Genomic DNA, 7,819 nt, shown 5'->3' on the forward strand with positions numbered 1-7,819 from the left:
TCAGTCATTGCTTAACTCAAAAATATTATGTTTGTTTTCTTTCACAAATGTGCAGAGCAAAACTTTGAACTTTTAAGAGGAAAAGGAAACATTACCATGAAGTACCACTGTTGATATATAATAATTGTAGGCTCCAAATATCAGGATTGTTTGTTAAAAATAAGACTACCCAAAAAAGAAAAATGTCTGATTGTGCAACAGAATATGACAGGATTGAACAAAGAAGAATCTGCACGGTGGTGGTTGGTTGATGAATTACTGCCTTTTTTCCTGTGACCTTCTTCAGATCAATATCCAGCAGCGATGAAGAGTAATAAACTTCAGTGATTGTAGCCATGTAGATGATAGGTCTTCTGAAACTTCTGAGCTGCAGTGAGGGATCTGGCAGGCAGATTTGACATCTTATGTAATCTTTTATTTATTCCTGTCTCCATTTAGAAGATTAAAATAATAAACAACTGTTTGAAACATTGTACCCCAAGTACAAAACTCTATGAAAAACAATGCCAAACAGTTCCCTAAGGGGTCATTCTGGCAACTGAGGACCATCTGGATGGGAGAGAAAGGATGGTCCAGTGTTTGAGCACTGGGGACTCAAGCAACTTGAGTTAAAATCTTTGTTCTGCTACAAACTTTGTGTGTCACCTGGGGCAAGTCAGTCAGATTCTATGCCTTGGTCTCTCTCTGTAAAGCTGTGAAATAGTTAGACTCATTGCCCTTAAATATCTCAGCTGGGTCATCCCTGAATTCAGGAGACAGCTGACAATAATTATAATAGCCATAGTTGGAATATTAATTATTTTTAGATATTGTACAAGAACAAAGTACCCTGAACTCAGTTAGCTATGAACACATTAAACATACCCATATATGCATGTCATCAGTGTCCCTTTCATCCAGTGGTTAGCCGTATTTTCTCTCCTGCTCTCCTCTTGCGGCACACTGTAGGCAGAGGGCAGAGTTTTGAACCAAAAGAACTTAAATTTTCTTACGGGAGATTGTGCAGCATTGGTGAGCAGAAGGATTTAAGTGAATGCTCTTGTGGGGCCCTTGTGGACAAATGTTCATCACATGGTTGCCTTCGATTACTGGGGGTAGGAAATGATGGTGCAGGTGGTCCCTGGTAGGTCTATGTTCTAATGTTCTAGTGAATTTACTAGTGGGCTGACACCATGTCATATATATTTTACTTTACTTCTATCTTGCACACACCACATTTTGCTATAAAATCTTCAACTCTGTTCTGTAGTATCTGCAAACTTACTGTTTATTCATATAATTAAACCTAAAAGGGAGCCTTTGCAAACCCTAAGCATGTCTCTGAATATATCTTCAAGCTCATTTCACTTCAGATTACTGAGCTGACCTCTTGTCTGCTCTCTGGCCTCCACTTCTTTAAAAAAAACCCACAAATTCACCTCATTGTTTCAGCTGTTACCTGAAATGCGTGAACGAAAAACATGATGGCTTGTATGAATCATGTCCATTTGTTTTAGGTTCATTTAAAAAAATCTCTATATTTTTCCTTTTATTTATGCCTTTGGCTTTATGCAAAATGCTCACAAAGGTGAGGCCCTTGACACAACTTTATCAGTACAACAAAGAAAACTACATATCACTGAGCATAGCAACAAATGAGGCATCTCAACAGATTAAACTGCCCCACTACACAGACACACAGAGAGACACCAAAGTTCTTCTCCTCACATTTCTCCTTTTTAAAATGCCTAGAAAAATAGGGAAACTTTTTAGTATGCTTTGAAGTCTCCCGTGTATGGGTTAATGGATATCAAGATAAGGAAAGCAAATTGCAAAGCCCAGGAGACGGAGCTTTGCAATCAAAAACATAAAGAACATTTTTATGACAGACTTTCCTTAGTACAAACACACAACTGATTAGGCAGCTTCTGCAGGTATCTTTTGTATTTTCTGTGCTCGCTTAGCTCACCTGTGCACAGATACAGATTTGTGGCATTTGGGTATTTTTTTCTAGCTGAACAATTAAACATGTTTGATTCATTTTAGGGAATTTAAACCACTTAAAATGAAAACTTACAACCCCGGATTCTGGACATTTGTACAACTTGAGGTAAGAAAACAAACCTTGCAAAGCAAATAGGAACAGTGATTCCTCCTAAATCCTAAATAAGCTCTAGTGTTTACTGTGGGAAAGGGTTGGAAACATTCCTTGAAAGAGAGGATAAAGCTGTATTTTATTTGGTTTTTTCTTGATCTGGGTTTTAATATCATAAGAGTACCATAGAACAATGAGAGCAGATGTGTCAACTAACCAATTAAATAAATAATGTCTTTAAGTTCCCAGGCAGAATAACACGGCAATCCATTTTACGAGGAAAGTATAATTTGGGCTGGCAAATAAGGAATTAGAAGGCAGGGTTGCCATACTTAGCTCAGTCTAAATATGTTACCAGGTTAATAGAATTATGTCAATTAATTTCCATCAGAGTGGGTGGAGGTGACTATGGTTTTGATTCAGAGAACAACTTAAGCAGACATTTAAGCAGTTTCCTCTATAGTGATCCGTCCCTGAAATGGGTCTACATGATCTAGCTGCCATTGAAGTCAACATAAAGATTACTGAAGTTGCACTGATTTCAATAGGAGTTGGCTCAGACTTCTGTTAAGCAAGACTGACCACCGCAATAAATTCGCTGCACTGAATCAACTGAACATTTTGTCAGCTGTATTTTAGATGCCAAATTTTGTTCACTCTTTCATTGGTACATTTCCAAAGTAACTCCATTAATGTCAGCAGAGCATTTCCCTATTTAATCCTGTGTAATTAAGAGAAAAGTCTTTCCCACTGGGTTGGTGAAACAATGTCTTGAATTACAAGGGGTTGAGATATCTCTGTATTTTAAATGTTTTATGGCCAACAACACTTTTGTTATGGCTGCTATGCAAAGATATGTATAATGTACTGGCTAAATATCTTGTGTTCCCTTGTAGAGGCTGATCCACACTGGACTGAGCCTATTACTGCTGCCAATTGATGGAGTCACTTCTATACGTCAAGCAATAGAGGTCTGTGTTTTGCATGTCAAAAATTCTTGATTCTGTTCTCATGGCAATGCATGGTGATAGTAATGACATATAAAAACAATATTACAACTTTACAAATCAGGAAAATGTGTGCAAGTACAGAGTTGTATACAATGCCAACAGATGACCACTCCCATAAGACCATCAGACCCAAAAGATCTCTGAGCATGCACAGAGAAGTGACAGTTTTCGAGTTATCTGGCCCCTGAAAGTGCTCTGCAGACATGCTGTAACACACATGCACAGTTGCAGAATGCTTTAAAAATAGCCAATTGCACAAAAAATAACCTTGGTCAAGTCAGGTGTTAAATTAAGGCACTCAAAAGCAGAGAGCCTTAGGGAACTTGTGGTCCCTTCATGGTTAATTTTTCACATGGTGGGGCACTGAGCTGGTGCCCCACCCCACCCCCAGGTTGTGAGAGAGAAGGAGAGGGAGCTCGGGGTGGCGCGGTGGGGAGAGCAGGGGGTGTAGTTCAGCAGCCTCCTGGAGTTCCCCCACCTACTGGCTTCGGCTGGTGCAAGCTGCCTCCAGGCCCTGCTGACCCCCCCGACCCAACAGGTGAATGCCTTTTGGGCTGTGGAGTGTACTTTAACTTATCCAACTTTATGTAAAGTGCCGTGAGTTAGAGCAGGGCCCTAATGTCTGTCTGACCCCAGAGAGACAGCTTGTTCTCTTATGGCACCAGGAAACAGGAGGAGAAGGAAACTGAAAACCAAAGAGGGAATCATGGCAGGGAGAATCTGGCATAAAGACTCCAAACAGAGCTGTAAATGCTATAACAGCATGATATACCAGAGGTGCTATTTTGGGTTGGGGAGGAAATGCTGATCTTCATTTGGCAGTAGCCTCTTTGACCACATTATTTAAAAACCAGATATAGCTTGGAAGTAAATCCTACCCATGGATACCATGGAAAGCATGTAAAAACTCCAGATGTAATCTGGAGGTTGGATTTTCCATGTATTTTCATTTTGCATCAGAAAACAAAAGGTAGAACAAGAACATGCAGGTCTGTTGTTAAAGGAAAACACATTGGTGCCTAATGCAGTGGGAAAGTATTGTTCAAGAACAATACCGCCTAATGTCATCAGTAATGAGACTAGAGATTATCCTTTTTTCTACTTACTTTTTTCTACTTAAGTAGTCAGTAGGCTGGGAAAGTCCCGGACTCAAGACAAAACTGATGAGAATGAGAGTAAACAGAACAAGAAAGTCGTTGCAGGGATTTTCAGATGATATGTTCTTTGTAGGGTACGTGTTAAGAACTGCAACTCCAGAATTTTGTCTGAGACCCTGAAAAAGCACCAAGGATTATCATCACAGTGGGCACATCTACACAAGATGCTTTACTGCGCAGTAGAGCAAATTACTGTGCAATAAGCATGTGTAGATACTTACTGTGCAGTAATTGGCTGTAATTGTGAGTAAATTTGCTACCTGAAAATGCAAGCAGAAATTTACTTGAGATTACTTACTGTGCAGTAGTGCACAAGTAGTCGCCTGAACAGGAGCAAATATGCTCCTGGTCAGCCAGGCAACAGGGGGCAGGAGATTGCTCCCTGCCTGGGAGCTGCCTGCTGCTGGGGTGGGCTCTGCCACCAGAGCCTGGGCAGGGACAATGTCCCCTGCTCTCACAGCCTCTGCTCCACAATCATGGGCCTGGGCCTCGGAGATCCTTATCTTCCAATGCGAATTCTGCACTCACAGGGCGGGCATTGGGAGATTAGGATCTCCCAGCCCTGGTCCTGCAGTCATGGAGTGGAGCCTTGGAGCTCCCTGCTGCTGGGGCAAGGGGACGTCATCCTCACCCAGGCTCCAGGGGCAGAGCCTGCTTCAGCAACGGGCAGCTCCCAGGGGCAGGGAGCAATGTCTCCTGGCCCCTAGACTAGTTCCCAAAGTGAACCTAGAGTGCCCCCTGACTGCTGCAGAAACCTGTTGTTTGACCTTAGGGAGCAGGAGCAGTCTGCTTCTAGGAGCAGCAAATCTACTCCTGTGTCCTTGCACATGTAGGTACATGCACAGGAGAGTTTATTCTTGGGAGTAAACTGCTCCCAGATTATTTGTACATATAATTGTGCCCAGTAGAAAGTAGAACAATGGTCACAACCATTGCTGAAGTGATTTGGTGCCTCTCATCAGCCACAATGAAGAATTAAAATAGTAAAATCTCTCTTGATTATGATATCTATGTGTTCTTGAGCACTACCTGCTGACACCTCCCCTATTAACTATTCACATATACATGTAGATGTTTCTCATTTGCAGAGCACTGCTCATTTGCAGAGCAGGAAATGTCTTTATCGCCACGTCCTGACCAGTGCCAAGTATGTTGTTATAACTGGCTTGTCCCCCTGCCTTAGCTGAACAGGGCAGGAAGGGCCCATCACCACCCTTTTTATTACCCATATATGGGATCAAGGCCTGCTATGAAATGCTGCTTTTCTTTTCACATGCTCCCTTTGCAGCACACATGGAAAAAGAAAAAGCTCTGCATCTCCTCCCTGTTGAGGGCATGTCCTCTGAAGGTTGCGGGGGGTGGGGTGGCACTTTAATTAGAGCAGCTCTGAGAGCTCTGCATTTTGCACAACAACCTGTGTCTTGTTTATCATCATCCCCATGCTGAAAAATGGCAGCGGGGGCACTTGAGCTAAAGCTCATTTGACAAGCTTTAGTTCAAGTGCCTCCACTGCCATTATTCAGCACAGGGACACTCATACATGAAACACAGAAGGCTGCTGGAGCATGGCAATTGCCACACTCCAGGACACTCCATTTAATCAAATCATCTCTCATGCGTTCATTCCAGCATGTTGGAGCAGCCTTGCTGCTCGTGTATAGACACACTCAGTGCCCAGAGTGGCTGTCTGTATGGGGAGGAGGTAGGTAGGTAGAGAGTCTTCTTTCAAGAGCTATAGCCCTCAAATAGGTAGGCAAAGTATGAGGCCTTGTGGAGCAATTTCCCTCAGGAGAAGAAATCAATGATGAGGCAGGTACTTTTCATCATTCAATCTTGTGTATTTACAAAGCTGAGCAGAACTGTCTCTTCCCGAGCACAACAGAAACAAACAGCAGCTGGCTATTTCCTTCCTCAGAAGGAAGCTGTTCGCCCAAGTAGCCCTGTCTCTCTGCTTCCTATCAAGACACATTCACAGCTCCTCCTAGCTTTTTCTCTCTCCACTACACATGACCTCAAAACAGTGCCCTTTTCCCCACATTTGCATTTAGGAAACTTCTGTCTTCTCATCCAGACTATGTTTAAGTCTGCTTAGCATTTCTAAGGCTAGGAGCAGACACTGCAATTTGTCCCTGGATAAGTTGCGCCTGTGTTTGTCTTGGAGCAAAAATATCCCAGAATTGGCGTGTATGCACATCGTGGGTGACTGGTGCCAGCTTAGTCGGGGGGGCACATGCCCCCCCAGCAACCAGTCAGCAACCTGGGGAGGGGAGTCCCCCATGGCCCAATATTGCTGACCAGTGGGGGGGGAGTCCCCCCACAGCCAATCTCGCCAACCCTCCCACCTGCCCTGTGCATCCCCTATATGTCGCCACTGGCACGCATGTTCTAATCAGGGTTTAGTGAGTGGGTGAATGCAGTGTCACGTTTCTGCTTTTGATTCAAAGATCCAGTCCTAGGATAACTGCACGTATGTATTTTTCAGTCTCCTGGGACAAACTGTTACTATCTCTTATTTCAGAAACTTTTTTAGGATTTATCCCATGACAGCAAACATGGACATCTGCATGATTTTCCTAGGGATAGAGGTAAAGCTGACTGGTCTATAGTTCCCTGATCCTCCTTCCTCCCCTTCTTAAAGATTGGGGTGACATTGGCCCTCTTCCAATCCTCTGGGACCTGACCCGAGCACCCTGAGTGCTCATATATCCTTGCCAGTGGTTTAGCTATGACACTTGCTAATTCCTTCATTACCTGTGGGTGGAGTCCCTCCGGTTCTGGTGATTTGAACATGTCCAGTCCCTCCAAGTGTCTTTTGACTGTGTCAGCACTGACCGTTGGTCAGCTGATGTTCCCCTTCTTGGTGTCCATTATGCATATTGAGAGTTTGTCTAGTTCCTATTTAAGAAAAGAGAGGCAAAAAACTCATCAAAGAGCCCTGCCTTGTCCCTGCTATCTATCACTAAAACCCCCCCGCCCATCCTGTAGGAGACCTATACAACTCTGCACCCTCTTTTTGCTCCCAACGTACCGAAAGAAGGACTTTTTATTGTCCTTAATCCCTGCCACTAGCCTGAGTTCTAGAGCTGCCTTGGCCTTCCTGACTGAGTCCCTGCAGGCACGGGCCAAAGAAGTGTACTCCTCCTTGCTAGCTACCCCCTGCTTCCACTTCCTGTATACCTCTTTCTTTTCCCCCTTAAGGTATCCTGGATGACCCTAGTTAGCCAAAGGGGCTTCCTGGCCCCTTTGCCACCTTTCCTCTGCCATGGGATTGTCTCACTCTGAGCCCAAAGGATGGTTTCCTTGAGGAATGGCCACCCATCCTGGACCCCCAAAGTATCTAGACTCTTGATTCCTAGTACCCTGCTAATCAGTCCCCTGAGTCTATTAAAGTCAGCCTTTTTAAAGTTTAGCACCTGCTGGGTATAATGCCTGCCCTTCTTTGTATAGTGAATTTTATCATTTGGTGATTGCTATCCCCTAAGTTGCCTTGAATCTGCAGGTCCCCTACCAGGTCATCCCCTGGGCCAACACCAAGTTGAGCAAGGCTTTACCCCGATGGGTCTCCTTACCTTCTGTGT

The 7,819-nt window shown here is 43.8% G+C and overlaps 1 long non-coding RNA gene across 1 annotated transcript; it reads right to left on the bottom strand.

The window, feature by feature from the left end:
• Positions 1–236: 236 nt before the first annotated feature.
• Positions 237–7,078, bottom strand: LOC109316070. Its single transcript, XR_002102663.1, has 3 exons — positions 6,993–7,078; positions 865–942; positions 237–381 (listed from the first exon to the last, which is right to left on the bottom strand). It is a non-coding gene; the product is annotated as an uncharacterized LOC109316070 (long non-coding RNA).
• Between the last annotated feature and the right edge of the window lie 741 nt (positions 7,079–7,819).

This window comes from Crocodylus porosus, unplaced genomic scaffold (genome assembly GCF_001723895.1).
Source record: "Crocodylus porosus isolate Cpor-Errol unplaced genomic scaffold, CroPor_comp1, whole genome shotgun sequence".
Lineage (NCBI taxonomy): Eukaryota > Metazoa > Chordata > Crocodylia > Crocodylidae > Crocodylus > Crocodylus porosus.